The 11,206-nt window shown below is 35.5% G+C and overlaps 1 long non-coding RNA gene across 1 annotated transcript; it reads right to left on the bottom strand.

Annotated features, from left to right (window-relative positions):
• Window positions 1-9,213: 9,213 nt before the first annotated feature.
• LOC144353432 (uncharacterized) lies at window positions 9,214-10,687 on the bottom strand. Its single transcript, XR_013420817.2, has 4 exons — window positions 10,649-10,687; window positions 10,503-10,538; window positions 9,972-9,998; window positions 9,214-9,234 (listed from the first exon to the last, which is right to left on the bottom strand). It is a non-coding gene; the product is annotated as an uncharacterized LOC144353432 (long non-coding RNA).
• Window positions 10,688-11,206: the final 519 nt, after the last annotated feature.

Below are 11,206 nucleotides of genomic sequence, written 5' to 3'. Positions count from 1 at the left end.
CCTATAGTGAAGTATAACAGTTCCCGACAACTAAATTATATGTGCCACTATTTTGGTACCATCACTATAGTGAGGTATAGCAGTTCCCGTCAACTAAATTATATGTGCCACTATTTTTGTACCATCCCTATAGTAAAGTATAACAGTTCCCGCCAACAAAATTATATGTGCCACTATTTTGGTACCATCCCTATAGTGAAGTATAACAGTCCCCGACAACAAAATTACATGTGCTACTATTTTGGTACCATCCCTATAGTGAAGTATAACAGTCCCCGACAACAAAATTACATGTGCTACTATTTTGGTACCATCCCTATTGTGAAGTATAGCAGTCTCTGACAACAAAATTATATGTGCTACTATTTTGGTACCATTCCTATAGTGAAGTATAACGGTCCCGACAACAAAATTATATGTGCTACTATTTTGATACCATCCCTATAGTGAAGTAAAGCAGTTCCAGACAACAAAATTATATGTGCCACTATTTTGGTACCAATCCTATAGTAAAGTAAAGCAGTTTCTGACAAGTGAATTATATGTGCCACTATTTTGGTACCATCCCTATAGTAAAGTATAGCAGTTCCCGCCAACTAAATTATATGTGCTACTATTTTGGTACCATCACCATAGTGAAGTATAGCAGTTCCCGTCAACTAAATTATATGTGCCACTATTTTGGTACCATTCCTATAGTGAAGTAAAGCAGTTCCCGCCAACAAAATTATATGTGCCACTATTTTGGTACCATCCCTATAGTGAAGTATAACAGTCTCTGACAACAAAATTATATGTGCTACTATTTTGGTACCATTCCTATAGTGAAGTATAACGGTCCCGACAACAAAATTATATGTGCTACTATTTTGGTACCATCCCTATAGTGAAGTAAAGCAGTTCCAGACAACAAAATTATATGTGCCACTATTTTGGTACCAATCCTATAGTAAAGTAAAGCAGTTTCTGACAAGTGAATTATATGTGCCACTATTTTGGTACCATCCCTATAGTAAAGTATAGCAGTTCCCGCCAACTAAATTATATGTGCTACTATTTTGGTACCATCACCATAGTGAAGTATAGCAGTTCCCGTCAACTAAATTATATGTGCCACTATTTTGGTACCATTCCTATAGTGAAGTAAAGCAGTTCCCGCCAACAAAATTATATGTGCCACTATTTTGGTACCATCCCTATAGTGAAGTATAACAGTTCCCGACAACAAAATTATATGTGCTTCTATTTTGGTACCATCCCTATAGTGAAGTATAACAGTCCCCGACAACAAAATTATATTTGCTACTATTTTGGTACCATCCCTATTGTGAAGTATAGCAGTCTCTGACAACAAAATTATATGTGCTACTATTTTGTTACCATTCCTATAGTGAAGTATAACAGTCCCGACAACAAAATTATATGTGCTACTATTTTGGTACCATCCCTATTGTGAAGTATAGCAGTTCCCGCCAACTAAATTATATGTGCTACTATTTTGGTACCATCACCATAGTGAAGTATAGCAGTTCCCGTCAACTAAATTATATGTGCCACTATTTTGGTACCATTCCTATAGTGAAGTAAAGCAGTTCCCGCCAACAAAATTATATGTGCCACTATTTTGGTACCATCCCTATAGTGAAGTATAACAGTCCCCGACAACAAAATTATATGTGCTACTATTTTGGTACCATCCCTATAGTGAAGTATAACAGTCCCCGACAACAAAATTATATTTGCTACTATTTTGGTACCATCCCTATTGTGAAGTATAGCAGTCTCTGACAACAAAATTATATGTGCTACTATTTTGTTACCATTCCTATAGTGAAGTATAACAGTCCCGACAACAAAATTATATGTGCTACTATTTTGGTACCATCACCATAGTGAGGTATAGCAGTTCTGGACAACTAAATTATATGTGCCACTATTTTGGTACCATCACTATAGTGAAGTATAGCAGTTCCTGACAACAAAATTTTATGTGCCACTATTTTGGTACCATCCCTATAGTGAAGTATAACAGTCCCCGACAACAAAATTATATGTGCTACTATTTTGGTACCATTCCTATAGTGAAGTATAACAGTTCCCGCCAACAAAATTATATGTGCCACTATTTTAGTACCATCCCTATAGTGAAGTATAACAGTCCCCGACAACAAAATTATATTTGCTACTATTTTGGTACCATCACCATAGTGAAGTATAGCAGTTCTGGACAACTAAATTATATGTGCCACTATTTTGGTACCATCACTATAGTGAAGTATAGCAGTTCCTGACAACAAAATTGTATGTGCCACTATTTTGGTACCATCCCTATAGTGAAGTATAACAGTCCCCGACAACAAAATTATATGTGCTACTATTTTGGTACCATTCCTATAGTGAAGTATAACAGTTCCCGCCAACAAAATTATATGTGCTACTATTTTGGTACCATCACCATAGTGAAGTATAGCAGTTCCGGACAACTAAATTATATGTGCCACTATTTTGGTACCATCACTATAGTGAAGTATAGCAGTTCCGGACAACAAAATTGTATGTGCCACTATTTTGGTACCATCCCTATAGTGAAGTATAACAGTCCCCGACAACAAAATTATATGTGCTACTATTTTGGTACCATCCCTATAGTAAAGTATAGCAGTTCCTGCCAACTAAATTATATGTGCTACTATTTTGGTACCATCACCATAGTGAAGTATAGCAGTTCCGGACAACTAAATTATATGTGCCACTATTTTGGTACCATCACTATAGTGAAGTATAGCAGTTTCTGACAACAAAATTTTATGTGCCACTATTTTGGTACCATCCCTATAGTGAAGTATAACAGTCCCCGACAACAAAATTACATGTGCTACTATTTTGGTACCATCCCTATTGTGAAGTATAGCAGTTCCCGCCAACTAAATTATATGTGCAATTATTTTGGTACCACCCCTATAGTGAAGTATAACAGTCCCCGACAACAAAATTATATGTGCCACTGTTTTGGTACCATCCTCATAGTGATGTATAGCAGTTCCCGCCAACTAAATTATATGTGCTACTATTTTGGTACCATCCCTATAGTGAAGTATAACAGTCCCGATAACTAAATTATATGTGCTACTATTTGGGTACCATCCCTATATAAAGTATAGCAGTTCCCGCCAATTAAATTATATGTGCCACTATTTTGGCACCATCCCTATAGTGAAGTATAACAGTCCCGACAACTAAATTATATGTGCTACTATTTTGGTACCATCCCTATAGTAAAGTATAGCAGTTCCCGACAACTAAATTATATGTGCTACTATTTTGGTACCATCCCTATAGTGAAGTATAGCAGTTCCTGCCAACTAAATTATATTTGCCACTATTTTGGTACCATCCCTGTAGTAAAGTATAATTTGTGTGCAATTTTACTGTTAAAGAATTTTTATCATCAAATCCATTTTCAAGAAACATTTAATTTGGAACACACCTTCAATTTATTTTATTTTCATGCTAAACGTTGATACTTTTACAATCCACCAATGTCCAAACAAGCTGCAAGGATTTTGGTTACTAGTGGCGGTCTTTATTGTCGCAGTAGTTATTGTCCGCTTGCTCATTAGTAGTATTCAATAGGCTTTACTGCCACCTCGTAGGTCGCTCATTATTGACACGGTACCAAAATACACGTACGAGTGTGGGTAAAAATTGTGTACATATAACGCGAACGTCGTGCACATCATTTGCATATAAAATGAACGTACGTGTAAATTACGTGCATATAATGTGACTGTCTAAATTATATTGTTAAGAAACCATGTTTAACAACGAAAATGTTTGCATGGTGTACATTGATAATAAATAAATAAAATAAGGTTATAACCGACCATCATACCCTTTGCATCTTGTGTTAACAGCGTTTTTTCCCATAAATTAGAATGTGAAATGAGCGGTTTGCAAACCACACAATGCTTTCTTAGAATTATTCTGTAGATATTTGTTTATTTGTCAGTATATTAGAAAGCTTATACATTTCAAATCGTTGTATATAAATATCTAAAAAATATTTTATATTTATATGAACAGACAGAACATATATGGGCACTTTATTTCTGTTTAATGACATATTATTATACATCTGTCACCGTAACGCTATAAGTTACAGCGGTATTTTACGGAGTATTTACATCCTACCATATAAGGAAATGCGAATTCCAAATATGGATCCTCTAACAATAAAAACAAACATGACTGCCACCAGGGTTTGACCGGACTCCACACAAAGAAGTTTGCTTATTCTGTTCTAAACATTTTGGATTTTGGCATTCCCATGATGTATCCTTGGAAGGAAAAGATGTATAATAATAAGGTTATTACGAGAATACCTTTGAATAACTTTGAGGTATCCTTGTAATAACTTCATATTATATACAATAAAATGAAAATGCTGATCGCAATGTAATTATTTTACTATATTTCTTTATATATCATTTAACTGGTCATATATAGCTGATGTAATTGGTTACTTTCGTTATATATAAGTAATTATTCCAATAAGTGGAAATTGAAAATTAACATAACAAAAACAAAAAATATGGTTTTCGGAAAGTCTGGTGTTTTAAAGAAACAGGAAAAACAAATTTTCAAGGACCAAAATTTAGAAGTTGTTCCCAGCTACAATCACCTTGGTATTGTTTTTTCAAGTACAGGCAACTTGGTACCAGAAGTGTTTGGCAAACAAAAGAAATAAAGCTTTTCCGTCAATCAAATCATGACACGTTTTGACAATCTATATTTGTGATGTTTGGCATAACCAAAGTATTAACAATATTAATAATTTTATTGCAATATTTAAACAAAGAACTTGGGATATTGACATTCAAGAGTGGCATACAAAATTACATCAATCATTGAAACTTTTGACTTATAACAAATTTAAAACTGGATTTGGTCAAGAAAAATATCTAAACATTGTATCTCAGCACACATTAGACAAATTTATTCATTTAATGAACACCATTAATGTGACTGTTGTTAGAAACCTTGCCAAATTTATTTTCTATGTAACTAAAAAACTTCAACAAGATAGATTTTTAGTATTATTGAAATGTAAGTTTCTGTTTATTTGTGTTTTGGGTTGTTACCATGCAAATCTTAGGACAAACAGTTACTAAGCGCTCTGTAATACATTTTACTTGTACGCCGATGACCTAAGTACCTTGAATAAATGAATAATAATAGTGTGAACAATCATGATATATTATATAATTATTGCATATAATATGCACATACCACGATAAAACAATTCATAATACCAATGCATAAACAGCACCTTATATGTAAATAAGGTCATCTTTCTGTACTTGTTATGCATAAATGTTACATTAGTTTCTTCATTCACATAGCTAATATCTCTATTCTTCCATTCATGGCAACATTCATATAGTGCTAAGCCATCTCTTGTCAGTGAAGTGTCTGCCACCGGAAACACATCGAGACTTTTCTAACATAATCACTTAAGATTTAATGTATATTTAAACATTAACAGCCACATTAATCATTGGAAAGAAAAAAAGAATATATACATATATACAGTGAAATTAGATTTTTATAAGAGTTAGTTTATGAATACGTTACAATAATTGTTGAGAGTTGTCACAGATCGATGTGTGATATGATCTCTTTCAACTGAAATGTTAAATCTACACAAGGCTACAATTGTGTTACTTGTAATGCCTCGTATTCATTCGTCTTCATGTCCACCTTGTTAAGGGTCATATAGCCTGTTTCTTGTTGCGGGGTAGTACCGTTATTGACGTAATCACTTTCATTCGTGGTTGTTGTCACGGTGTTGGGGTTAATCTGTTGGTCATCGGCCACTACATAGTCAATATCTGTACCTTGTCTTGAATCAGCTTTTTTGTGCAATGATCTACGACGCAATATCACTGTGACTGCCACCAGAAAGGCAATGATCGCAGTAACAACGAGAAGAACACAAATCAAAATAAGGAGTATATTATCCTCACCTGGAATAACAAAATAAACCATAGCTGAATTAGTATCCTTACATTCAGTAAAATGAAGTTATGTATATATTCTATAGCCGATATTATGACATGCCTGTTCTTACCATTAATTCATTGAAGGAAGGAAGTTCTCATAAAGGTAACTAGCACACCTGTGTTTGTGCCCAGAACATGAACAAGCTTGCTTAAATTGTCTAACTGAAGCGATATCACAAAGCTGCCAGTGATGTTTGTATTAATTGCGGGTGTAAGATCCGAATTGGAAAATCCGGTAGAAATAATATGATAATATGAATTATTACTGCCTAAAATGTCGAAATTATGTTTTCGAAAAATTCCCATTGTGCGTTCTCAGTTTATAACATACAATATTTACCACATGATGCCATCGACGTAAATGCTAGTAAATGCTAAGCTAAAACATTTACATTTCCTCTTTTGTTTTGTTTATGTGCAGAAATTAAAGCGGGGGGGGGGGTCGTCATCTGCGCACGCGCGGGAATCGAGTCCCAAGCGATGATAACAACACGCGCTAAAACGCAAAGGCTCATGGGTAGATGCTTGTTTGTAAACAATGACACGCTATGGCCATCTGACGCATGCGCAGGTGGCGACTCCCCCGCTTTAAGTACTAAATAAGTTGTCGATTTTGTCACGCATCTCTCTCAGCTACAAATAAGTTCCATGTAGTGCATTTTAAACCCTGAAATCGTAATACAAAATGTGCACTACAACAGAACACTGAACACTGAATATGTTATTACCAACAAAAAAGGGAAATTAAATGCACATATTAAGAAATGGGGTAAATTTCTGACTGTATTGACTATGTAAAGGTATTTCATATGAGATTTATGTGGAACTGAAATGTATTTTTTAAGAGACTTGACTCAATAAAAAAATATCTTAAATATAAAAAACAGCTATATAAGGTTGTTGTATTGAAAAAACCTAATTTCTCATAGGAGAGAAAACGATAAAACGCACATATTCACAGTCTTTTTCCGACCCAGGATGTGTTTTTTCATTGAAAAATAGGATTTCAAAATCTCACCCATCCCTTTCAAACTCTAATTATCTATAGACCCTTTGAGTTTGTAAAGCTAGTCGCTAAATTCGGGATGTATTTCAGATGTCGGTGGCACGATTCAACAATTTCTCTGTCTCATAAATGCTCTTTCTTTGTCCACAACCTTCCCACGTGACTGCCCTTCGCCACAATATTCATAACTCCCCACCTCATTTCAGACTGTAGGTAGTGACCATGAACGATGCTGTTAAAACTGACAGAACCAAATGTGCTGTTCAGTATCTTGTTATACCCAGGAAGCTATCATCGAACCCAACGGTAACGACATATTATATCAAAATCACCGGCATAAAAAACAGGATTGGTGTCTCTTATGTGACCAACCCACTATTCCACGTTTACTTTTAATGTTAAACAGAGCGGTAGTCGTCGCGCTGCGCATGTGCGAGATATATGGGTCTCATATAAACAAAGATGGCGACTTTGACTGTTGCGCAGATCAACGAGTACGAACTGACACGTTTCCAAGCTGTAATTAGGTAATTTTCATGTGATTGGAAGGTATCGAAGGAGTCACCGGCGGTAATCAGTGCAAGTCGCGCCCAGGTCAAACCTCATACTTGTGATTTCCATTTGAAGAGCGCATTGGATTGTGGGAAAATCAATGTTTATCAACACAAATGTCGAACATGCGCAGCGCGACGACTACTGCGCTTTAAGAACTACCAGCTCCATTATGCTTTGGGGTACGCATTCATGGTAGAAATAATGAGCTTGGTTCTGCCTTACTTAGTATGGACTGACTTGGTTGCTTGTCATATTTGACCTGGGTCAGTAATGTTAGTATATTCATAGGGAGTCCAGGAACTATAATCAACTGTAGTACGCAGTCTCTATGAGCGGGTAGGGGGTATTGGCTGGTATCTAGTGTAGGAAATAGACAAGGGATGAAGGCTCCAGCCAGCTCCCATTTTTTAAAATCTAAAAAAAATACCAGGTTGAAGAATATTAGGTGCTCCTTCAAATTTCGCTCCTTCAAAGTCTTACCTACATTTTATCGATATCTGCAGAATAAATCAAGAAAACTACACAAATTTACTCCATTTAGGAATTCCTAAGGGTTTGCCCGAACACACGGCACAGTTGGAGGCGTGGCCTGTTCAGCATTTGTCAACAACCAATCACAAGACTGGTTACGAACCAGTTGAGCAAGGCTAACCGAGTCGTACCAGCCGATACCCCCCCCCCCCCCCCGCTCATAGAGACTGCGTACTACAGTTGATTATAGTTCCTGGGCTCCCTGTGGTATATTATTCTGTATTAATATTTACCTAATATTGCTATAAATTATGTGAACGTGTTTATTTTGTGTCTCCAGGCTACATGTAAACATGAGTGGCATAGTTTTATGTTAAGTAGGTCTGAATCCAACATTTCCTATTATTCGTAAATAATACTCAAGGTTAATAAAATCAAGGTTATACGAGTTGCTGTCATCGCGTGAATATAAGCTGGACAATTTTAAAATTGACATCGCTGTTTTGCTAACAACATTACTATACATCGAGCAGTACTAGTATTGCTTATCAATTAATCAAACTAAAACAAAATATTGTAACAATATTCCGTTATCTCAGTCTAAGCGGCTCCTCGCATTACACTCAACATGCCAAAATAGCTCCGAGTAAAACACTAGTTGACTAATTCCATATTATCAAGATTTTATGGAGTATCCATAAAAATAACATTTCGGGTTGTTATTAAATAATTTGTAAATATTCAGGTTATATTTTTAGGTTCTGGGCTCCCATATTTTGGGCAATGCAAAAAAACACATTGACGAGATATGGACATAGATCAACTCTGACTCGTTTTTTATGAAAATCGGGTTCTTAATTTGTTTCTTCGTGCAATTGCTAAAACTTATGTAAATTATTCATACTGTGCATGCATGTTATAAATCAAAATCATAGTATGTTTTATACATTTATGATATAAAATTCAATGTTATATATTTTGTAAATGCCTATTAATGTTATCATATGTCAAAGTATATGTATGGATGTAAACCATGTGCTACCCAATGCAATGCGCAAATGACGTCATCATATGCCCCATGCCTATAATAATAATTAATAAATCCACACTCACCGCTTGGTTCAATTGTCGATGTTTTAACTGTAGAAACAAGTAACAAAGTGGTTATTCAGGCAGTTTGTGGTTTTCGATGACCTAGTATTTTCGAACTCGTACATAATTAAATTGCGTATGACGTGAAAATGTCCTGTACTGAATAGACCATAGTAAAAATTCCCGCGTCACTTGGAAATGTTACATTATTTTCAGGTACAGTTTTCTCATGATCCAAGGTGCAATTATATTAATTATCAAAACAATATACACGATATGCCATAATCTCAACCACAGGCCGATATACTCTCTCGGGTTAAGTGTATTATTTACGGGGACGTCTTGGAGGTGGTATATGCCAAATAACGTTTGCTTTTAATGTTAAAGAACAATCAGCTCTATGACTTTGGGGGTACGCATTCATGATAGAAATAATGAGATTGATTCTGCATTACTTAGTATGGACTGACGTCACATCATATATCAAAAATGTAATCTTGGTTGCTTGTCATAATTTGTTTCTTCATGAAATTGCTAAAACTTATGTAAATTATTCATACTATGCATACACATGGCATGTTATAAATCAAAATCAAAGTATTTTATACATTTATATATTTCAAAAATGATTAAAAATTCAATGTCATATATTTTGTAAATACCTAATAATGTTACCATATGTCAAAGTATATGTATGGATGTAAACCATGGACTACCCAATGCAATGCGCAAATTACGTCATCGAACCCAATGCCCATAATAATAGTTAAGAAATAAGCACTCACCGTCTGGTTCAATTGTCGGTGTTTTAACTGTAGAAACAAATAACAAAGCGTTATTCAGGCAGTTGATTTTCGATGACCTAATATTTTCGAAACTCGTACATAATTGAAAAGGCGTATGACGTGAAAATGTCCTGTACTTAATAGACCATAAATACCACTTCAGTTAGTAAAAATTCCCGCGTCACTTGGGAATGGCACATTATTTTCAGGTAATTTTTTCTCACTTTCCAAATTGCAATTATATTAATTATCAAAACAAAATACATTATATGTCATAATCTCAACCACATGCCGATATACTCTCTCAGGACAAGTGTATTATTCACGGGGACGTCTTGGGGATGGTATATGCCAAATATAGGACACTTGTATGTTATTAATAAATATTTACAATTATAGATCGGTAACGCGAAATCAATGTACTTTACGCCAGTATCAACTTGTATGAACGGAGAGCACGATTAACATTAATCTATATCGTAAATATAATGTCATTATAATTAACGATTGAATGAACTGTATTAAACATACATGTGACTGACTCAGTAGTTGCCTGTGTATACTGGTCTGTTGATAAAAAAAAATGTCAACTGGAGTTATACATGTTTACCCAAGGTTGGTCGCGTGATTTATTGGCCATTCATCAACAATCCTATTGAATCGCATGATTTTCATACCTGTTGTAGGCCTAGCAGTTGTTCGTATGCACTGTCCTGTTGATCAATTGAAAACAGAAAAGTGAACTTTGGTTATACATATTTATCTAATCGTTGACAACGTGATGTATTGCCTATTTATCATTTATGACTTCAATTTGCATCGAATGTTTTCCGACATACCTGGCACTGGTGGTGGCGGTGGAGGAGGTGACGTGCAACGACACAGAATAGTTGATGCATCTAGCTCTCCAGAATAACACACACCATACGTGGCCATGTTCCTACAACCACTTCCCACTGCGATGGGTCGTAGATTAATGTTACACTTACAGCGAGTAAACTGGGCGAGTATTTCAACATGGCGTTTTTAGCTTGCCACAATTTTATAATACGTATTCAACGGATTCAAGGAGCTCATAAAACATGTTTCTGTTTGGCAGTTTTCGCCTGGGATGGCGCATGTGCGACCGGTGACAGGTCAGTTTATTAAAATAGTCGGCCATGGGCCAGGATATGCTATCGTGCACCCCCCCACAACTCTACCACACCGCATTTTTTAACCATTGGGTACTACTC

The sequence above is a fragment of the Saccoglossus kowalevskii genome, chromosome 2 (assembly GCF_978046115.1).
Source record: "Saccoglossus kowalevskii chromosome 2, keSacKowa6.1, whole genome shotgun sequence".
NCBI lineage: Eukaryota > Metazoa > Hemichordata > Enteropneusta > Harrimaniidae > Saccoglossus > Saccoglossus kowalevskii.
The sequence above is the reverse complement of the archived record's forward strand: the minus strand, read 5'-3'. Positions and strand labels throughout refer to the sequence as shown.